This window comes from Rhinatrema bivittatum, chromosome 2 (assembly GCF_901001135.1).
Source record: "Rhinatrema bivittatum chromosome 2, aRhiBiv1.1, whole genome shotgun sequence".
In the NCBI taxonomy this organism is placed as follows: Eukaryota; Metazoa; Chordata; class Amphibia; order Gymnophiona; family Rhinatrematidae; genus Rhinatrema; species Rhinatrema bivittatum.
This window is the reverse complement of record NC_042616.1, coordinates 522,104,079-522,128,666: the sequence shown is the minus strand read 5'-3', so window position 1 is coordinate 522,128,666 and position 24,588 is coordinate 522,104,079.

Sequence of the window (24,588 nt, the reverse complement as noted above, 5' to 3'; positions counted from 1 at the left end):
CTATAAGTATGCATAAAAGTCTTTATTACTCAGGCATATTTATCTCTTAATTCCTGAAATGTCAAAACTCCCTGTCTTGTCTCTACTAAGACATGACTAATAATCTTAAGGCCACACACTTCCCATTAATGAAATACTCGCTGATCTAATCCTGGTTGAATAGCTGCATTTCTCCTAATTGGTAAAAATACTGACACTCTCATAGGTAAACCATACTTAGTCCTCACCCACTTCCAAGCTTTAGGAATAGGTATAAATAATTGTTTCATCATTGTTGATAGGGGTAGTTCTGAAGTCTTTACATGAAGAACATAAGAACATAAGAAATTGCCATGCTGGGTCAGTCCAAGGGTCCATCAAGCCCAGCATCCTGTTTCCAACAGAGGCCAAACCAGGCCACAAGAACCTGGCAATTACCCAAACACTAAGAAGATCCCATGCCACTGATGCAATTAATAGCAGTGGCTAGTCCCTAAGTAAATTTGATTAATAGCCGATAATAGACTTCTCCTCCAAAGACTTATCCAAACCTTTTTTGAACCCAGCTACACTAACTGCACTAACCACATCCTCTGGTAACAAATTCCAGAGCTTTATTGAGTGAAAAAGAATTTTCTCTGATTAGTTTTAAATGTGCTACATGCTAACTTCATGGAATGCCCCCTAGTCCTTCTATTATTCGAAAGTATAAATAACCGATTAACATCTACTCGTTCAAGACCTCTCATGATCTTAAAGACCTCTATCATATCCCCCCTCAGCCGTCTCTTCTCCAAGCTGAACAGCCCTAACCTCTTCAGCCTTTCCTCATAGGGGAGCTGTTCCATCCCCTTTAACATTTTGGTTGCCCTTCTTTGTACCTTCTCCATCGCAACTATATCTTTTTTGAGATGCGGCGACCAGAATTGTACACAGTATTCCAGGTGTGGTCTCACCATGGAGCGATATAGAGGCATTATGACATTTTCGTTTTATTAACCATTCCCTTCCTAATAATTCCTAACATTCTCTTTGCTTTTTTGACTGCTGCAGCACACTGAGCTGACGATTTTAAAGTATTATCCACTAGGGATGTGAATCGTGTCCTCGATCGTCTTAACGATCGATTTCGGCTGGGAGGGGGAGGGAATCGTATTGTTGCCGTTTGGGGGGGTAAAATATCGTGAAAAATCGTTAAAAATCGAAAAATCGAAAAATCGAAAAACCGGCACATTAAAACCCCCTAAAACCCACCCCCGACCCTTTAAATTAAATCCCCCACCAAATAACTTAAATAACCTGCGGGTCCAGCGGCGGTCCGGAACGGCAGCGGTCCGGAACGGGCTCCTGCTCTGAATCTTGTCGTCTTCAGCCGGCGCCATTTTCCAAAATGGCGCCGAAAAATGGCGGCGGCCATAGACGAAAAAGATTGGACGGCAGGAGGTCCTTCCGGACCCCCGCTGGACTTTTGGCAAGTCTCGTGGGGGTCAGGAGGCCCCCCACAAGCTGGCCAAAAGTTCCTGGAGGTCCAGCGGGGGTCAGGGAGCGATTTCCCGCCGCGAATCGTTTTCGTACGGAAAATGGCGCCGGCCATACGCGTATGGCCGGCGCCATTTTCCGTACGGAAAATGGCGCCGGCAGGAGATCGACTGCAGGAGGTCGTTCAGCGAGGCGCCGGAACCCTCGCTGAACGACCTCCTGCAGTCGATCTCCTGCCGGCGCCATTTTCCGTACGAAAACGATTCGCGGCGGGAAATTGCTCCCTGACCCCCGCTGGACCTCCAGGAACTTTTGGCCAGCTTGTGGGGGGCCTCCTGACCCCCACGAGACTTGCCAAAAGTCCAGCGGGGGTCCGGAAGGACCTCCTGCCGTCCAATCTTTTTCGTCTATGGCCGCCGCCATTTTCGGCGCCATTTTGGAAAATGGCGCCGGCTGAAGACGACAAGATTCAGAGCAGGAGCCCGTTCCGGACCGCTGCCGTTCCGGACCGCCGCTGGACCCGCAGGTTATTTAAGTTATTTGGGGGGGGGGGTTCGGGAGGGTGGGGGATTTAATTTAAAGGGTCGGGGGTGGGTTTTAGGGGGTTTTAGTGTGCCGGCTCACGATTCTAACGATTTATAACGATAAATCGTTAGAATCTGTATTGTATTGTGTTCCATAACGGTTTAAGACGATATTAAAATTATCGGACGATAATTTTAATCGTCCTAAAACGATTCACATCCCTATTATCCACTTTGATGCCTAGATCTTTTTCCTGAGTGGTAGCTCCTAATATGGAACCTAACATCATGTAACTACAGCAAGGGTTATTTTTCCCTATATGCAACATCTGGCACTTGTCCACATTAAATTTCATCTGCCATTTGGATGCCCAAACTTCCAGTCTTGCAAGGTCCTCCTGTAATGTATCACAGTCTGCTTGTGATTTAACTACTCTGAATAATTTTGTATCATCCGCAAATTTGATAACCTCACTCATTGTATTCTTTCCAGATCATTTATATATATATTGAAAAGCACTGGTCCAAGTACAGATCCCTGAGGCACTCCACTGTTTATCCTTTTCCACTGAAAAAATTGACCATTTAATCCTACTCTATGTTTCCTGTCTTTTAACCAGTTTGTAATCCACGAAAGGACATCGCCTCCTATCCCATGACTTATATGACAGTGACAGAGGATGAGTCATGTTATTATCTACCTCAATATCTGTCACCGTACTTAGTCCCCCTAACCAATCTTTTACTACCCTCAACAAATATGCAGCATTGTACATCATAAATTGGGGAGTTTTAAACCAATATCCCAAAGACTCAACTGGAGCTGACAAATCCTCTTATGAGGTTTTCTTCAGCTCCAAATAAAATCTGAGATCATTTTATTCCAAGCAGTTATATCACGCTACAAAACCCACAAAGATAGTGTTTGTAACATATCGAGCCATTTGGGCAAGATAATTGGATCCTTCCATACCCACACACACCACCCCCAAATTAGATTTGGCCATCTTTATTTTCCTTCTATCGTTTTCTTTCTTAAGGCCTCTTGTGAGATTACTATTTTAAAAATTAAAATCTCTAAACTTTCACTCGTCTACCTCACTGTTAAAATTATTAAAACACCTCAAACTATTACTGAAAGCAACCCTGAATGGGGGTGCTATCTGGCCTCATCACTTAGTGCATTCTAGAATGCATATTTTTAATGCACATATCCACATAGATTATACACAAGGAAGTAGATTTTAAAAGGGTTGTTCATGCTGAAGCAAGTAAATCCCACTTTATTTTCACATGGAAAATATATGTGCGTAACAAAATTACATCCCTCTTCCCTACACCATCATCTTCTCCATGCATTGAGATTCAGGAGCTCTGCTTGCCTCTGCGATATTGCATTGCATGTATTCGCGCATAAGCCTATATATTTGTATATATTGCGGGGTAGAGGTAGGTCTATTTTATAAAATGTGTGTGTATCATAAGCGCGGGTTATAAAATACTTGTGTAGATCTACTTGTGCCATATACAGGCATATATGCCACGCATGTATTTGTTTGAACATTATCCTCCCTGCACATAAGTGGACTTTTGAAAATTGCTACAATATATGCTACTTTTACTTACATAAATCCTTTTTAAAATTATTCCTTTAAGGTCTGATTTTAAAAAGTATTTACACACACAAAATTGGGTTTTACTTGAGTAAATGCACTTTACTCCAGTAAGTGGATTTTTGAAAATTGCAACAATAAATGCTACTGAACTGTCCATAGGCTTTACTCATGTAAGTGCACTTTATTCGAGTAAATGGCTTTTGAAAATTGCTACAATAGTAGTTACATTTATGCTTGTAAATGCTTTTTAAATTCACACCTTATTGTTCTATTTTAAAAGGCTTGCACGCCAAAAGCGGGAGATATGTGCGTCTTGAGTGAGCACGCCGTGCAGATTTTAAAAGGCATGTGACAACATTCATATCTTCCTGTGGGAAATATGCGCTTGCCAGCAAGCCATTTCATCAGGGTTTAAACACTATCTTCCTTCTCCCTGGCCTTGCCTGAATAAAAGCATCACTTGTGCTTAAGTCTCTGCCTGGGAAAGGATACCTGACTTCATGTATTTCTCTGGCTTGTGCTTAGCCCTGAATTCCTGGGGGAGGGGCTGGGTGGTCCCTAGTCAGAGGCAGGACAAAGTCAGGAGGTATAGATTTCAGCAGCCAATGATATGATCCGTGCACACCCCCTGAGCCAAAACCAATAGTGTAGGGACTCGTCTGTTGCTATGGGAAAGTAGCCAATCATGTAATGACACATCATCTGCCTTTGTATGAATGTACAATAAAAGGAAGAGCCTCGTGAGGGCTCAGCCCTTGCCTTCTCTTCCTGCCTGCGATGAAAGCTGTATCAAGTGTGTTCCTTGCCTCCATACTCTACATCTTCCGTTACGTGTACAAACACTTTTTTGGTAAAAAGGGACAGGGCATGATTTATGTGTGTACTTATTTATGTGCACAAGCATGCACCAGGGTCCATTATTTTTTATTTATCTGATATTTATATTCTGCTTATTGGCATGTCAAGGTGGATTATATTCAAGTACTGTAGTTATTTCTTTGTCCCCGGAGGGCTTACAATCTAATTTTGTACTTGAGGCAATGGAGGGTAAAGTGACTTGCCTAATGTCAAGAGGAGTAGTAGTAAGATTTGAACTCTGGGCTCTTGAGTTTAAAATTCACTGCTCTAACCACTAGGCTACTCCTCCCTACCACATAACTTTACTTCTGCTATGGATGGTGTGTGTTACGTCGGCCAGCCACAGTACCCATGGCGGGCCTTCCTCACCTCTCACCGCCTTCCCGGGGATAGGCTCCGGTCCCTTCCCAATGCAGAGGGAGCGTCCCCAGCGTTGCCCTCCTTGCGGCGTCCCTGGCAGCTCTGCGGCACGGCGGGAATGCCGTCGCCATTTCCTGTGCAGGCCTGGCTCTCTAAGCGCGTGCCTGGCTCTCTAAGCACGAGCCTCACTAGAACTTTTAAAGGGCCCACAGTGATGTCATGGGGGCCTGGTATATAAGGCCAAGCTAGCCTTTGCTAGTTGCCTTCGCAACTGGTCCACTAGTTACTCGTTGCCTTGGGCTTACGTGTTCCTGATTTCCTGCCTTGTCTGCATTTGACTCCGAGCCACGACCTCTGCATTGCCTGACTATGCCTCTGATTCTCTCCAAGCCGCGACCTCTGCATTGTCTGACTATGCCTCTACAGTCTACATCCTGGACTTGGCCTTCTCAGGCTTTGGCCTGTTTTTACTCGGGCACCCTCTGTCCGTCTGTACTTCTATCAGCGCCAGGGTCTCCGGGACTTCACCTTGTCTTGTGTGGACTCCTTTATTCCACATTGCTGCCTCAGGGCTGACCTCCCTGATCTCTTTATTAACGATGTCACACAGAGGCCCACCTAAGTCCTGCCAGCCCCAGCACCCAAATGTTCAACCCGCGGGGAATGAGGGCTGGTATAGGTGAAGCTCCAGCGGCCTCTGTCTATCAGCCCACTCTGCCTGCTGACTGTGGGGACCCGTAGATCCCTACCTATGGGTTGCGTCAACCCCACCTCAACCCAAGGGTCCACCTCTGGCGTAACAGGTTGTGAAGGCCATGGACTCGGTAGATCTGTCAGCTTTCCATGCCATCCTGGGCTTAGCCCAGAAGATCTAAGAGCAGCAACATTTCCTGGAAGCTTTGGCAGCCTCAATTGAGCAATTAAATGCCAGCTTGGATTCCCATCCGGTGGACTTAGCACATTGAAGTTCATTCCCGCACTAGTCCTGAAGCTTCAGAGTCTCCAGTCAACCCTAGAAGTGATGGTGGTGGACGTGAATCGTCTTGCTGCCCGTCAAGACTCTCTGACTCAGTTCAATGCACCACCACCATCCCCGGCGGCCTCCGTGCCGACTTCAGATCCTGGGCGGGCGGTTATTTCTTTGCCAGCACCGCCCAGTTACTCGGGAGACCCCAAACAATGTCGGGGGTTTCTAAATCAATCAATTGACTTCCCTACGTTGGCCACAGAGCTGAAATGGAAAGGGACAGTCTACATGCCATTTTCTGGAAGGACTGGCACCCAGGCTTAAAGATGAACTCGCCGCATAGGAGATCCCTGCATCCCTGAAAGGCCTAATTGTTTTAACTGGGAAATTAGACAGACAACTCCAGGAGCGGGACTGAGAAAACCGGTCTATTTTGAGGAAAAGCCCTAGGGTCCTACTTCCCTCTATCGAGAACCGTCCTCTGTTCTCAGACAACTCCACAGAAGAACCTATGCAACTGGGCCGTACCCATATCTCAGAGGAAAAAATTCTCGCTGTCACCAGCTCGGCCTTTGTCTGTATTGTAGGAACCAGGTCACCATTGTCTTCAATGTCCTGAGAAAAAGGAACCTTCTTTGCACCGAGGGATCATGGATTTGATAGCCCTTGACCTTGCCACAGCGTCACTTTTGCTACTGCCAGCCTCCTTGGAGCAGTCCCCTACCTGCTTTGCCACCCAGGTCCTAGTGGACACCAGTGCTGGGGGATATTTTATCCAGCAAGACCTCTTGGATCAATATCAAATTTCCACGCACCCCTTGACACCACCGTTGGCTCTTGCTTCTGTTCATGGGGACTTCCTTCCCAGATTGATGACTCGAGTTACACATCCTTTGACACAAAGGGTAGGACCCGATCACACCAAGCTCATTACTTTCTACATCGTTCCCAAAGCTGTGAACCCAGCTACATTGGGCCTGCTGAGGCTACAAAAACATCAGCCACAGTTCGATTGGGCCTCGGCTTATCTTATTCAGTGGGGTCCACAATGTTCAGAAACCTTTTTGGAACCAGTGGAACCTCGCCACTCTCTGATCGTGGCTACTACTCTGTCTAACCTTCCAAGTCCAAGTAAGAGGTCACAGGAGACTCAGACCAACTTCCTCCGCAAGAACCTTTTGAGGACCATCTTTGCACAGCTGAAGGAACAACTGACACACAAGATGGCCGAATATTTATTTATTTTATTTAACAGTTTTATATACCGCAGTTCAGGTAACAAAGTTACTAATCACTTCGGTTCACATTTCAACAATTTCAATGACAAAATAAAGAATAATGTCTTACATAGAACAGGGTGAGTGAAACTTGGATAATAACTTACAATGAACAGGGAGAATACAATTTATAAACAAAGAACTTGGAGGAACAGTGTGTGAAGTTGCTGGGATTGTCTTGGCGGGGCCTAAAGCCACTGTCATGACGTTCAATGGGAGAGAGCTAATACAAATGGATTATTAGTGTTGGAAGGATGATGTGGAAATGTCAAGGGGAAGGGTCTTCCGTAGGGATCTGTAATAGGATAATTGGGTTAGGAGAATGCTTGGTTGAACAACCAGGTCTTAAGTCTTTTTTTGAAGGTGGGTGTCGATTGTTCGAGCCTGAGGTCTGGTGGGAGTGAATTCCAATGTATAGGGCCAGCGGTGGAAAGAGCTCTTCTACTTAGTGTTGTTTTGACAGGATGGGCCTGTAGAGTGCCTCTCTGGCCTAGTCTCATTGGTCGGGAGGTAGTGTGAGGCTGCAATGGGATCGTAAGCTCAATTGGGGTGGTGTTGTGGATGACTTTGTGGGTGATTGAGAGGGTCTTGTAAAGGATTCTATATTTGATTGAATATGAAGCCTTAAATATGAATATGAATACGAATATATAAATATAAATATATATATGAATACAAATTAATATAAATTAATATAATTATATAATTAATATAAATATAATATAAATTAATATAATTATAAATTATAAATTAATATACATATAAATATGAATATGAATATGAAGCCTTAAAAAGGAAACACAAGCAAGCCATGAAAGGATTTATGTCCCTCCTATCCTTTAAAGAAGAGGAAGTCCAGAGCCTTCATGCCCTTCTGCAACAAAAGAGAGGAAAACAGCCTCTAAAAACACCTGAAGATGTGGATGCCCTGTGTTTCAATCTACGAAATTCCCAGAAGGGGGGCCTTGAGGAGGGGGTAATGTTATGTCGGACAGCCACGGTACCCGAGGCCGGCCTTCCTCACTCTCACTGCATTCCCGGGGATAGGCTCTGGTCCCTTCCCAAAGCGGAGGGAGCGTCCCCAGTGTTGCCCTCCTTGCGGCGTCCCTGTCTGCTGCCGGCAGCTCTGTGGCGCAGCGGGGATGCAGCTGCCACTTCCTGTGCAGGCCTGGCTCTCTAGGCACATGTGCCTCACTAGAACTTTTAAAGGACCCGCAGCATGCTGAGGCTGCCAGCCCTTCTCACAGTGATGTCATGGGGGCCCGGTATATAAGGCTGGGCCTAGCCTTTGCTAGTTGCCTTCGCAACTGGTCACCTAGTTACTCGTTGCCTTGGACTTCTGCATTCCTGATTTCCTGCCTTGTCTGCGTTTGACTCCGGGACACGACTTCTGCATTGCCTGGCTATGCCTCTGATCCTCTCCGAGGCACGACTTCTGCATTGCCTGACTACGCCTCTGATCCTCTCTGAGCCACGACCTCTGCATTGCCTGACTACGCCTCTACAGTCTACATCCTGGACTTGGCCTACTCAGGCTTTGGCCTGTTTTTACTTGGAAGCCCTCTGTTCATCTGTACTCCTATCGGTGCCCGGGTCTCTGGGACTTTACCTCGTCCAGTGTGGACTCCTTCATTCCATTCTTGCTGCCTCAGGGCTGACCTCCCTGATCTCTTCATTAACGATGTCACACAGAGGCCCACCTAAGTCTTGCCGGCCCCGGCACCCAAAGGCTTAACCCGCGGGGAACAAGCGCTGGTATAGGTGATGTTCCAGAGGCCTCTGTATATCAGCCCCCTCCGTCTGCCGACAGTGGGGACCCATAGGTCCCTACCTACGGGTTGCATCAACCCCACCTCAGCCCATGGGTCCACCTCTGGCGTAACAGTGTGTAAGTCATAAAATAAAAAAAAATAGGTTAGTGAGGTTTAGGGGGTCTGACCTAATAGGGTAAAAGGTAGGCAAACTAACAGGGGTGGTTAGGAAGGCCGAGTGGTTAACTGGGCAAACTGGGAACAAACTGGAAAAATGTGTTCTAGAAGTAGCGCTCCTGTTTAGTAAACCCCCTCCCACTTACGCAAGCAAGACGGCATTTGTGCTCACATGCGCACATCAATATGAAATCGGGTGCACATGTATGCGCGAATAGCTTATTTTAAAACGCATGCGCATATACATGCATATATGCATGTGTGTATTAAAATCGTCGCATCCATTTGCATGTGCCGGCAAACGCATGCACATTCGCACCCACATGCACCTCTTAAAATCTATCTCTTAGTGAATTAGGCCCAAGTTTTTAAAAAAATCATGAAAAAAGAGCATCGTTCATGACACATAAACAGCACAAGAGCAATATGTTTCATTACCATGAAAGCTGAAAAAGGAAGGTGTATGTATTATGATAGTGATAGTGATAACTGCTGTCAAACTCCAGGCAGTCTAATAGCACAAGCACTAGAGTCAGCAAATCACCATCTCCTTGATGGAAAGAGGTCACAGCTGTATGCATTTTTGAACAATTCTGTAAGGAAGAGAGAAAAACAAGTGGCTAGACAGCATAAGATAGTGATACATGGAGAGAAAATCCCAAGATCTTCCCCTGGGATCACATCAGGTGCTCTGGTGGAATTTAAAAGAGGTGGTCTTGTTTGGAATAACAGAGTGGTAGAAAATGAAAAACAGCACAGTATTGAGAAGATGAAGGTGTAGGATGGTGATCAATATCAGTTGGGGGTAACTATATTTTTTATCGCCTGCTTTCTGATTTCATCATCATCAAAGCATGTTTTATTTTACCTCAGCATATTGTGTTTGTTAAAAATAGACCCCCACCTCCTCAACCCATTACATCAGATAATTTGTATGCTCATGAAAGCGAGATACTAAACATATCAGTAGGTAAACATTCTGCAAGCTCCTGTTTTATGACTCTGCCAGTGACTTCTATCAGGATCTTATCATCCTTTATCTTGTACTTCTTATCCTCTTTTGAGCAAATTTGCCTGATTGTACTGGACTGTGTATAGTGGTTTCATTGTGGGATGTTAACAAATGCCAATAGGACATTTTTGCAAGAAAAACTACATTTAGTTATTATGTTTCTGGTACTGTAAGATGTGCTAGTCTTAGCCCTTGGATCAGAAAGGCTGGTATATTCAAACAATATACCACCCAGAGAGCTCTATTGCCCCTTTCCACTGCTCCCGCCTACCCCAAAACACATATATAGCTTTCAAAATTATCCTTAAAAATTAGAAGTATTAATTAGAGTTAATCTGTTTTTTTCCCTAATAAAACATCATTCTAATCTCTATATATTTCTTAAACATAAACTACTATTGAATTTGAGCCTGAGAATGTGCTTATCGTTGGATATTTGATGCAAGTTGCAAAACAATAGCCTTGGCCACCACAAGTACCTGAACAGTCACATGTGTTCCATAGGATGAGACAAATGCTACCATTCTGAAGACAATTTTCATGGTTTATGGTGAAACCACCACGAGGAGATGGTGCAATTTGCCACTTTTAATAGCCACACAGTCGGAATCCTATGCATGATCACTGACTAGAGGCAGACAGTTTAAAAGCTGTGACCATAAATGCTTCCCCAGAAGTGTGGAAAAAAAGATTCAAAGGAATTTACCCTGATAACTAAACAGTTACCCCCGTAAAAGCCCAGGGCTGAAAACTGCTCTCCTCTCAGTGAATAAAAGCATGCATTTTTGTAACACATGTACTTTTTACTGTGGAAAAAGGGGCAAGGGATAGGGATGGGTTTAGGGTAGGAAAGGCAACTTACATGAAAGTCTTTCATTTTGAAATCCCCAGCAGTATTGTATGTACAGCATGTACTTTTTGCACCTGCTACAAAGCAGGTAGAAAGTCTGGGGGCACTTTTGTACCCCACCCCGTCCCCTCCCCCCTAGTACCCACTACCCTCAAATTTAAAAAGGAAATCTCCAAAGGGAGTTTGCTGCGTGAGGGGTGCCAAAATTGTCCCCATAATGTTATTTTGAATAGCAGTAAGGAATGAAATATGAAAAGGGATTTATTAACAGCATAATAGATTTTGTAAATAAAAAGGACAGCTCCCAATAACAGATGAACATAAAATTTGATCTCTGAGTTAATTCACTGTCATTCTGTACCCTGGATAATACCTCAAGAATTGTGTCATTAGGTTACTATTATATTTTGTTAATCTTCAAAAATTTGCTTAGTGTCAACAAATGCAGCATGATAATGCAGACAGACTCTGTTCCTCCAGACCGGTTTCTATGGAGAAATCAATTGTACTAAATGCTAGTTACACAATGGATAACATCCAGAAAAGCAGACTCTGGAAAATGGAGCTGCTTCTGATGTTTTATTGTCTTCATTATTCAGTTTGGTGTATTTTCTAGAGCTTGACCCAATGCTTAAATGGCGTTTAAATTATTTAGTTTTCATGCAAATAGAGAGACAAGGAACTAAACATCAGTAAACAGGAATCATGCCACTTAGTAGGGATGTGAATCGGGCTTCGGATGTCAGAAATCGGGGGGTCCCCCAAAACGATAGGAAAACCCCACGATATTGATCATGGGGGTTCCCTTATCATTTTGGGGGAGGGCAGGAAACCAGTGTTTCATGCACTTCATGCTACAGCCTGCACAGTTTTCCTCAGTTGCCATGAAGACCACCTTTATCCTCTCCCTCCTTGATGGCAAGGCATTGGCCTGGGTATCCCCCCTGTGGGAACGAGGGGACCCACTCCTCCAGGACCTACAACATTTTGTCCAAATGTTTAATCAGACTTTTGATGAGCCTAGTCGACTGGCTGCCACCGGCTCCAATATCCTACACCTCCGCCAAGGAGCTCTGCCATTGTCAAACTACACCATAGAGTTCTGTAACATGGCCACGGAACTGAATTGGCGGGAAGACAACCTGAGAAGTATCTTCCTGGAGGGTCTGTCCTCGTGCATCAAAGACAAGCTGGCAGCCTCAGGTTACCATGGCTACAGCAGCACTTCACCATTATCGACTGGAAGACACTCCAACTGGCCGAATGGGGTTCCCAATGTCACCAGGAGTGCCTTGTTACTATTAGGTGCTCCACCCATCCAAGGAGAACACAGAAATCCTGTCAGAACATTGATCATTTGACAGTGCCATCAATTTAGTTTCTGGAACCACCTCTCCGCGAGGAAGGGTGTACCCCCATTCCTTCCCAAGACAGAGGCCATGACCAAATACATTCGGGAAAACTTGAAAAGGGATTAATTTACCCTTCAATGTCACCAGCAGGGACTAGCTTCTGTCCATCGGTGCCATTTTGTGCTCCTACCATGTGACAGGGGCTGACCAATGGCACCGGTAGCCCCTGTGACATAGCAAGGGAAAAGGCTATCGGCGCCATTTTGATTACAGGCAGTCGTCGGCCCGAGTGCAGGAGATCGCTCCCGGACCCCCGGTGGACCACCAGGGACTTTTGGAAAGTCTTGGGGGACCCTCCTGACCCCCACAAGACTTGCCAAAAGTCCAGTGGGGGTCCGGGAGCAATCTTCTGCATTTGGGCCGTCGACTGCCAGTAATCAAAATGGCGCCAACAGCCTTTGCCCTTACTATGTCACAAGGGCTATTGGTGCCATTGGTCAGCCCTTGTCACATGGTAGGAGCACAAAATGGTGCCAATGGCCATGTGACAGGGGCTGACCAATGACACCGGTAGCCCTTGTGACATAGTAGGTCAAAGGCTATCGGCACCATTTTGAATACTGGCACCATGAGTGAGTGTGCAGGAGATGGATCCCAGACCCCCCGCTGGATCACCAGGGAGTTTTGGTAAGTCTTGGGGGGGGGGGGGGGGTCAGGAGGGTGGGGGGTTGTAGTTAATTTAATTTTAGTGGGAAATGAATAAGAATCAACATATGAACATATCAGGAGGGCTCCCTTGCCGAATGCAACATATCTGCCCCCTGACGAATACGAATCACGAATGCAAGGTATGATGTCCCTCTGCACATCCTGAACAGAGAGTAGGATTAAATGGACAATTTTCTCAGTGGAAGGGACTGGGCAGTGGAGTGCCTCAGGGATCTGTATTGGGACTCATACTTTTCAATATATTTATAAATGATCTGGAAAGAAATATGACGATTGTAATCAAATTTGCAGATGATACAAAATTATTCAGAGTAGATAAATCACAAACAGATTGTGATGAATTGCAGGAAGACCTTGTGAGGCTGGAAAATTGAGCATCCAAATGACAGATGAAATTTAATGTGGATAAGTGCAAGGTGATGCATATAGGGAAAAATAACCCATGCTATAGTTACACAATGTTGGGTTCCATATTAGGAGCTACCACCCAAGAAAGATATTTGGGCATCATAGTGGATAACACATTGAAATCATCAGTTCAGTGTGCTGCGGCAGTCAAGAAAGCAAACAGAATGTTGGGAATTATTAGAAAGGGAATGGTGAATAAAATGGAAAATGTCATAATGCCTCTGATTCTCTCCATGGTGAGACCGCACTATGAATACTGTGTACAATTCTGGTCGCTGCATCTCAAAAAAGATATAGTTGTGATGGAGAAGGTGCAGAGAAGGGCGACCAAGATGATAAGTTGAATGGAATAGCTCCCCTATGAGGAAAGACTAAAGAGGTTAGGACTTTTCAGCTTGGAGAAGAGACGACTGAGGGGAGATATGATGGAGGTGTTTAAAATCATGAGAGGTCAAGAACGGGTTAGTGTGAATTAGTTATTTACTCTTTCAGATAATAGAAAGACTAGGGGGTATTCCATGAAGTTAGCATGTGGCACATTTAAAACTAATCAGAGAAAGTTCTTTTTTACTCAGCACACAATTAAACTCTGGAATTTGTTGCCAGAGGATGTGGTTAGTGCAGTTAGTGTAGCTGTGTGTAAAAAAGGATTGGATGAGTTCTTGGAGGAGAAGTCCATTACCTGCTATTAATTAAGTTAACATAGAAAATAGCCACTACTATTACTAACAACAATAGATTGGAATAGACTTAATTTCTGTGTAATTGCCAGGTTCTTATGGCCTGAATTGGCCACTGTTGGAAACAGGATGCTGGGCTTGATGGATCCTTGGTCTGACCCAGTATGGAATGTTCTTATGTTCTTATGAACCTTCACAAGACAGAGATGTTGTGGGTCAGAAAAAAATATTCCAGTCACTCTCCCCCTAATGTGATCCTTGGGGAAAGTGTGTTCACCATCTGCCACAAGTCCAGAATCCATACTAGACTCTCAACGTCAAAGCCCACAGTCACCAACATGGCATTTTTCTACCTTTACCCACTACTTGACTACTCTGCTTTCACAACTGATGTTCAGGCCACTGTTATCTCCACCTGGGTTAATGTAACTTACTATACATGACCCTGGATAGCCACCTATAGCTCACATAGAATGCCACAATAGGGGTGTGCATTCGGATTGACCGCATTAGTAAAACGCAACTCATATTTTTTTTTTACTTAAAAAATTGATTCGACATAAACGATCGGATTTCCCACATATCGAACATAGATATGTTCGATATGTGGGAAATCGCGATTGTTGAGCCAAAATAAAAATTTAAACCCCCTCACCCTCCTTAATCCCCCCCCCAGACTTACCACAACTCCCTGGTGATCGAGCGAGGAGTGAGGACGCCATTTCTGCAATCCTTGGCGAGAAGCATGTGACGTCGGCGGCACGTCGAGTGACGCCGGCGTCACGTGATTCCCGGCTCGTTCGCGCCGGACGGCTCGTTCGGCCCAAAAAGAACTTTTGGCCAGCTTGGGGGGGTCAGGAGGCCCCCCCAAGCTGGCCAAAAGTTCTTTTTGGGCCGAACGAGCCGTCCGGCACAAACGAGCCGGGAATCACGTGGCGCCGCGTCACTCAGACGCGACGTCACGTGATTCCCGGCAAGTTCGCGCCGGACGGCTCGTTCGGCCCAAAAAGAACTTTTGGCCAGCTTGGGGGGGTCAGGAGGCCCCCCCAAGCTGGCCAAAAGTTCTTTTTGGGCCGAACGAGCCGTCCGGCGCGAACTTGCCGGGAATCACGTGACGTCGCGTCTAAGTGTCAAAATGCATGGTGCGATACAAATTTTTTAAAGGGGAAGGATTAGTGAGGAGTCCAGGATGGGATTTCTGAAAAAGTGGGCTGGCTTTACGAAGCCATAACGCACAATATTAATGCTGAAAATGACTACACCAGCCCTTAATGCAATTTGTGTGTGTCTATGAGAGAGAGAGAAAGAGCTTTTCAGAGTATGATCATAGTAAGCAGCTATTTATGCTACTATAGGAGGCCCACCAAGTAACTCAAGGTGAGGTTTAGATGGTAGTGTATAGGCTAGGGGCTGCTTTTACATGCAGAGTGAGATATACGAACAGAACAGTACACTCTTGTGAAGATTTGATGTCCTTCAGAGTGGAGGAAACTAACAAAGATGAGATTTGTACAGTGTTCTCTCAACTTAGCTTGATGCTATCCAGGTAGAGTATCCATCAAGCTAGGGTGAGAAAACATTTACAAATCTCATCTTTATGGGAGTTTCCTCACTCCGAAGGACATCAAATCGTCACAAGACTGTATTGTTCTGTTTGTACATCTCACTCTGCATGTAAAAGCAGCCCCTAACCCCTACACTACTACCTAAGCCTCACCTCGAGTTACTAGGTGGGCCTCCTATAGAGATATAAATAACTGACTACTAGAAGGGCTCTCTCACTCTCTCTCTACAACTAGCTATGAGTATAAGTAGGTAATGTAAACTTTTCAGGACTGGGGTTATTTCATCAAATTTATGTGCTCTCATCATTATCATGTGGGTTGTGGCATAGGGATGTGCAGAGCAAAATTTTATGTTCATATTTTTTATGTCCGAAAGGGGGTCCCACTTGCGGCCAATATGGACATAAAAAAAATCCAATGAGTTGGGTATATGTACATATGTGCAAAAAAAAATTTAAACCCCCTCACCCTCCTTAATCCCCCCCCCAGACTTACCCCAACTCCCTGGTGATCGAGCGAGGAGTTAGGACGTCATTTCTGCAATCCTTGGCGAGAAGCATGTGACGTCGGCGGCACGTCGAGTGACGCCGGCGTCACGTGATTCCCGGCTCGTTTGCGCCGGACGGCTCGTTCGGCCCAAAAAGAACTTTTGGCCAGCTTGGGGGGGCCTGCCCCCCAAGCTGGCCAATGTTATAGCATTGACATTTCTTGGAAATGTCAATGCTATAACAAAAAAAAAAAAATCAATGGAAAAATGAGTTTGTTATAACAAACGACAAAAACAGAGGAAAAGTATATTTACGCTTGGGGGGGCCTGCCCCCCAAGCTGGCCAAAAGTTCTTTTTGGGCCGAACGAGCCGTCCGGCGCAAACGAGCCGGGAATCACGTGACGCCGGCGTCACTCGACGTGCCGCCGACGTCACATGCTTCTCGCCAAGGATTGCAGAAATGACGTCCTAACTCCTCGCTCGATCACCAGGGAGTTGTGGTAAGTCTGGGGGGGGGATTAAGGAGGGTGAGGGGGTTTAAATTTTTTTTTTGCACATATGTACATATACCCAACTCATTGGATTTTTTTTATGTCCATATTGGCCGCAAGTGGGACCCCCTTTCGGACATAAAAAATATGAACATAAAATTTTGCTCTGCACATCCCTATGCCACAACCCACATGATAATGATGAGAGCACATAAATTTGATGAAATAACCCCAGTCCTGAAAAGTTTACATTACCTACTTATACTCATAGCTAGTTGTAGAGAGAGAGTGAGAGAGCCCTTCTAGTAGTCAGTTATTTATATCTCTATAGGAGGCCCACCTAGTAACTCGAGGTGAGGCTTAGGTAGTAGTGTAGGGGTTAGGGGCTGCTTTTACATGCAGAGTGAGATGTACAAACAGAACAATACAGTCTTGTGACGATTTGATGTCCTTCGGAGTGAGGAAACTCCCATAAAGATGAGATTTGTAAATGTTTTCTCACCCTAGCTTGATGGATACTCTACCTGGATAGCATCAAGCTAAGTTGAGAGAACACTGTACAAATCTCATCTTTGGGAGTTTCCTCACTCCGAAGGACATCAAATCTTCACAAGAGTGTACTGTTCTGTTCGTATATCTCACTCTGCATGTAAAAGCAGCCCCTAGCCTATACACTACCATCTAAACCTCACCTTGAGTTACTTGGTGGGCCTCCTATAGTAGCATAAATAGCTGCTTACTATGATCATACTCTGAAAAGCTCTTTCTCTCTCTCTCATAGACACACACAAATTGCATTAAGGGCTGGTGTAGTCATTTTCAGCATTAATATTGTGCGTTATGGCTTCGTAAAGCCAGCCCACTTTTTCAGAAATCCCATCCTGGACTCCTCACTAATCCTTCCCCTTTAAAAAATTTGTATCGCACCATGCATTTTGACACTTATCGCATGCTTTAAGGCATTTTTCACATGCAAAAATACCTTAACGCATGCGAAAACACCACAACGCAATTTGATAAATGACCCTATAAATTTGAAATCCCAATTCTGACTTAAAATCCCTCAAAGATCTGACACCAACATACCTCAGCAGCTCCCTCCCTCTCTATATGCCCTCACATTCACTCCGGTAACTATCTTATGCCACTTTGTAATCCCATCACCTAGAACTAAGCGCATTGTGCAAAGATAACTTCCACAAGTTTTACCCCAGCCCTATGGAACTCCATTTCCCTAAATCCCCAACATCATGCTTGTTTCTGATCTTCTGATCTTCAGAAAACTGATAAACCTGGCTGATGCAGCATGTATGCCTAGCCATTGACCTAGATATGCTGACTATTAATATGTAGCTGTTCTATACCAGATGAATAATCCTTGAAATGATCACATATATCAATGCAAGTGAAATATACTGTAGTGTTAACAGTCTTTAGTCTGACCCATTATATGTGACTTTTACCTAACTATTTGTTATTGATTTTACTCAGCTGTCAGTGTTATCTGTCTTTACTTTTGACCCATTGTATCTGCTTTCCTCAACTGTTTGCTATTGCTGTCTGTTCGTGTTTTGTATTTAATTTTTGCTCACTGTTTCTAACTCACTCTGAATCTCTTGATGGAAAAGTTTGTCCTAAATTACGATTCACCCCACGCTGACCGAACAGGCTGATCCAGTTCTGGTTTTGTCCTGTTGCATGCATAGAGCTGTAGTTCTGACCATGTAAGGGAAAACAATGAGCCCATCCGAACAACAACTTTATACATGCAATGTAAGTCGGCAACTCTAGCTGTAGGGTACAGGAAATATCTTTGGGAAATCAGATTCAATGCAATATTTCAGGGGCAAACAAACCACAGTCATGGGGCACACTGTGACTGTTTAGGTAAAGAGTTATATATACAAGCTCCTGGCTGCAGCCTAACAGCTGGGATAAGCTTTAAAGCTTTCACACCTGTGGAGGTTTTCTCTCAACAGCAACATATCAAAGACAATCTCATAAAATAAAAAATCAATCTCTAAAGGCTGTACACCAGATCATGTATCAGTTCTTTCAGTCTGTAAAAGAAAATGAGTTACCCTGACAAACGGTACCTTGTCAGTGTGGGGGTAGGGAGGGAGGGGAAGTAGGGCTATTCAAATATTGAGGAGAAGGTATATTCAAATTTGTCTGGCTAACTCTAAATCTTAGCCGAACAAACCCTTTGCATATCAGCCTCATGATATCCAGTTATGTTTTCACAGGATTGTTTTGAGAGGAGTGCTAGTGGTGTCATCATGATTGTTGAGTTTAAATATCAAAATCTCATGTGGGTTGGAGTTTGGTCAATGAGCCTTAAAGTTAATGAGGAGAGGGAGGGAGTTAGATCTGAAGGTATACCTATGACACCTAATTATAATCTAACACTGGTCCTGTCTAAATCTGTAGACCTTCCTGTGGGAGTTTATCTTGCTCTACAAAATTAAATTGCTGGATTATCTTTCTTTAGCATTTCCTGTGTGATTTATTGGTGTTCTACCTTCAATACTGGTGGTTTCAAATAAAGTCTCATTTTTACACCCTTGAAGAAATATTACTTTTTTTTCAGTGTGCATTAGTTGTTACATACTCCTTAATATAGCACGGTGAATGTTTCCGATTATAATCCATACTGAAACTCACATCCATTGTAATGAAGTATGGACTTTGAGTGTCTCCAGTAAAATGCCCTAACTCCTCACCCACATGCATAATATGCCCTAACTCCTCACCCACATGCATAATATGCCCTAACTCCTCACCCACATGCATAATATATATTGCCTGCTTTTACACAATAAAAAATAATTTGCTGGGCATTTTTAGCAAGTATTGTAGCAACAAAAATATGGTACATGAATTCCTCACTGCTAAAGCTGGCGTAATACATAGAATTCCTCAACAGCGATTGTGATCAAGTCCTTCACAGTGTATGTGAGACCTTCACCTGACTGAAACATATTCAATAACTTGAAGAATTGGCAGTGGAGGTCCCTGCAGATGCCTGGGATCATAAGCCCCAGGCTTGCTTTTGGTCTCATTCATAGCAGCGGTTAAATAGCTATCATTTTTTTAGAATTTGCAACCTTCCTTCCCCATAGCAGGGGGACGATGCTATCATAATTACATGGCATTCTTCTGAGGTTCCATAACAAGCTATTACTTTGCTAATGGAATATTCAAGTAGTGTGCAGTAATTTATCAAATAGTCCCAAGTACCATTTTCTCTGTGTGAATCTTTTTGTTTGCAGGTAAATTGATGTCTGGATGGTTATCATCACTTTTTTTTTTTTTTTTGTAATTCAAATTAACCATTCTACCTCCATAACCAAAAATCTCTCTCAGCAGAAAACTCTTTCTTTAATGTTTAGAAATAGTGTTATACAGGCTTGGCATAGCTAGTAATTCTCCTGCATTGTAATTTGTGGGATGGAGGGATTCACAGTTTTGCATACTATCTCCTATTTTTGAAAATGTAACTAAATTGAATGCAATTAAACTTAATTAATTTAAAAAAACTGGTCTATTGTTGAATAAAGCTGCCAATAGGAAAAAAAATGTACTGACTGATCTTCCGATTCTTATTTTATGTTTTTGTCCAGTTAAATGCAAACACTTAAGTTGTCACATAATTTAGTTGCATGCTTTCTATTAACGACCCTTATTTTTTTTTATTTTTCTTTTTTTTTTTTGGAGGGGGGGGGATTATTACAGGTATAATGTGATTGATGTTTCCTTGAACATTTTCATGTGAATATTCCCAAAAAACATATACACAGATTTTGCTGTATACCTATGAGAAAACAACATGAACCTCTCCACATTATCACAGCAGGGAACTGAAGCAGTGGTGGATGCAATGATTTAGTTCCTCTTTTTAGGCCAGATCTTCATATGTATTGGGACTTTAGTTTTCAGTTTTTATTTTAATTTTCTTGGAAATGTCAATGCTATAACAAAAAAAAAAAAAATCAATGGAAAAATGAGTTTGTTATAACAAACGACAAAAACAGAGGAAAAGTATATTTCCCTAATTTTTCTTTTGTTATAGTATTTAAATTCCCAGGATCAATAAAGTAAAAACTGAAAATGAAGGTCTCTAGATAGCCCTCTTCTTTCATTTTTTTCATTCAAATTGTCTTATTTTGCTTTCTGATCTCAGTTAACTCAAATTCTTTTCAGCTCGGTGGAGAATAAATATTGAAAAACAATGTCCCCGATCTGCCTCTCAATATCAACTGGCATAAATCAGATATTAAAACGATACTGGGTGCAAAAGAGATATTTGTCACAGCTCAAAATAAATTATGTGGAATAACACAGATGAAGTAACTAGATTCTTCATTAGCTAATTCCACTGTACCCACAGACCTCCCCGCAAAATATATTCACTCAATTACCTATTTGTTCAATTTAAAAAATGTACAGAGCACCAACAATAACTGATTAATTTTAACCAATTATCTTAAAGAGAATTTTCAATTGACACTCACCAAGTAGTTTTCCAACTGAAAATTTGGCAAACAAGTCCTTAGAAAAATTCTCCCCTCCCCCCCCCCCACACACACACAGCACTGTCCACTATGAAGATCCCATGCTACTGATGCAATTGATAGCAGTGGCTATTCCCTAAGTAAACTTGATTAATAGCCATTAATGGACTTCTCCTCCAAGAACTTATCCAAACCTTTTTTGAACCCAGCTATACTAACTGCACTAACCACATCCTCTAGCAACAAATTCCAGAGCTTTATTGTGCATTGAGTGAAAAATAATTTTCTCTGATTAGTCTTAAATGTGCTACTTGCTAACTTCATGGAATATTATTCAAAAGTGTAAATAACTGATTCACATTTTTAAAAAAATGCATTTTCGGGTTTGTACAGGGGGAGGGGCACATTTTATTTTTTAAAATAAAAAAACACCCCAAGTATTAAAATTTAGTATAATTCAAACCCCCCCCCACCACCACCATCCCAATCCCTCCCCAAGACTTACTAACATCCCTGGTGGTCCAGCGGGGTCCGTGAGGAATTTCTCCCTCCCTGCTATGCCCCTGTGACATAGTATGGGCAAAGGCTATCGGCGCCGTTTTTATTACTGGCAGCCAACGGCCCGAGGGCAGGAGACAGTTCCCTAACCTCCGCAGGACCCCCAGGGACTTTTGGCCAGCTTGGGGGGCCTCCTGACCCCCCAAGACTTGCCAAAAGTCCCTGGGGGTCCAGCGGGGGTCCGGAAGCGATCTATCCATTGGCTGTCAGAAATCAAAATGGCGCAGATAGTATGGGCAAAGGCTATGTCACAGGGGCTACCGGTGCCATTGGTTAGCCCCTGTCACATGGTAGGAGCACAAGATGGCGCCGATGGCCATGTGACAGGGGCTGACCAATGATAACGGTAGTCCTGTGACATAGTAAGTCGGAGGCTATCGGCACCATTTTGAGCGAGGCAGGCCAGACAGCCCGACAGCAGGGAGAGAGAAATCCCTCGCGGGACCCCACTGGACCACCAGGGATGTTAGTAAGTCTTGGGGAGGGATCAGGATGGTGGGGGAGGGGTTGTATTTAATGTATTAAGGTGAATTTTAATGCTTGGGGTGGGTTTTTTTTTTAGCTTTGTTTCCCCGTGCCATTTTTTGGGCTGGTTTCGTTTTTCCTCTTTTAGTTTTTGTTCGTTTTTTTAAAAAAACTAACCGAGGAAAAACGAGCTTCACCCCGAAGCGTCCGACTCAAAAAAACGACCCGGTAGTAAAAAATGAAGCTCATCTCTATTGAATAATATGGGAATTCAGCTCTGTTATTAAGGTGTTCCTGCATAGGCAGTATATTACAATCACTGGGGGGTGGTATTTGTTAGGCACAGTGTTGGATGGCTGACTACCAGCTGCTCAATGTGCTATACCTGGAACACACTCCTAGCTTTCCACAATGTATGCAATGATATACTGTACTGTTGATGTAATGGACATGAGTAGAGAAATGACACCAGGTTGACCATGAAAGCTGTTGGTACTAGAGATGTGCAATCATTTATTGCGAATTAGGCAATTACAATGAAATTGCCTAATTCGTCGTGGTTCAGGGGCCCCGAAACCCGAAAAGGATTTTTACTGAACTTCAGGGAAAATCTGTTTTTTGGGTTTGTATGGGGAGAGGGGCACATTTTTTTTTTTTAAATTAAAAACCACCCCAAACATTAAGATTAACTATAATACAACCACCCTCCCCAAGACTTACTAATATCCCTGGGGGTCCAGCGGGGTCCCGGGTTCCATTTGTCCCTCCGTGCCCGGTGTGCCACTGCCAGCCGTGCTCAAAATGGTGCTGAATAGCCTCTGAACTACTATGTCACAGGGGCTACCGGCGCCATTGGTCAGCCCCTTTCACATGGCCATCGGCGCCATCTTGTGCTCATACCATGTGACAGGGGTTGACCAATGGCGCCGGTAGCCCCTGTGACATAGTATGGGCAAAGGCTATCGGCGCCATTTTGATTACTGGCAGCCGACAACGAAATCGCTCCCGGACCCCCAGGGATTATTGGCAAGCCTTGGGGGGGGAGGGTCAGGAGGCCCCCCAAGCTGGCCAAAAGTCCATGGGGGTCCAGCTGGGGTCCGGGAGTGATCTCCTGCACTCGTGCCGTCGGATGCCAGGAATCAAAATGGCGCCGATAGCCTTTGCCCATACTATGTCACAGGGGCTATCGGCGCCATTGGTCAGCCCCTGTCACATGGCCATCGGCGCCATCTTGTGCTCATACCATGTGACAGGGGCTGACCAATGGCGCCGGTAGCCCCTGTGACATAGTATGGGCAAAGGCTATCGGCGCCATTTTGATTCCTGGCATCCGACGGCACGAGTGCAGGAGATCGCTCCCGGACCCCCACTGGACCCCCAGGGACTTTTGGCCAGCTTGGGGGGCCTCCTGACCCCCCCAAGGCTTGCCAATAATCCCTGGGGGTCCAGTGGGGGTCCGGGAGGGATTTTGTTGTCGGCTGCCAGTAATCAAAATGGCGCCGATAGCCTTTGCCCATACTATGTCACAGGGGCTACCGGCGCCATTGGTCAGCCCCTGTCACATGGTATGAGCACAAGATGGCGCCGATGGCCATGTGACAGGGGCTGACCAATGGCGCCGGTAGCCCCTGTGACATAGTAGTTCAGAGGCTATTCAGCACCATTTTGAGCACGGCTGGCAGTAGCACACCGGGACCCCGCTGGACCCCCAGGGATGTTAGTAAGTCTTGGGGAGGGATCGGGATGGTGGCGGGGGGGGGGGGTTGTATGTAATGTATTTAAATGAATTTAAATGCTTGGGGTGGGGTTTTTTTTTTAGCTTCGTTTTCCCGCATTGTTTTTTGGGCCGGTTTCGGTTTTCCCCGTTTAGTTTTTTTTCGGTTTTCAAAAAAACTAAACGATAAAACCCGAACTTTACCACGAAGTATCCGAGTCAAAAAACCACCCGGTAGAAAAAAACGAAGCACATCTCTAGTTGGTACTGTAGCCAGCACTGTAATGGGTTGTCCCCCTTGACAAGGACCTGTATGCTCACCCCCCATCCCCATTATCCCCCCTATCCTCTATTCTAGCCCATCCCCCCTTCCCCTATTCTAGCCCATTCCCCCTTCCCCCAGCATCCTTGGCCACTTCATACCTCACAAAGTTTCTAGCAACTAGCACAAATCATATGTCCATGCAGGGCATATAACATTGATGTCCTCATCTATTTCTGTAGGGTATGGCCCCCCTTCTGGAGTCTTCCAAGGACAGGGCCTTATGTTAGTAGATGTGGTGGAATATGTCCCTATTCCATGCAGCACATTGACAATGCTCGGTGTCCTCTGAAGGTCTTATTGGGCAAGCACTCTGTGGTGTCCCTTAAGGCCTCCCTGTGCCACACGGAATACCCCCAGGACTGTACAGTCCATCCATGAATCAATACCACACAAGTATTACTGAGGTCATATAGTGCACCATGCATCCCATATGGCGGAAAGTACATAAG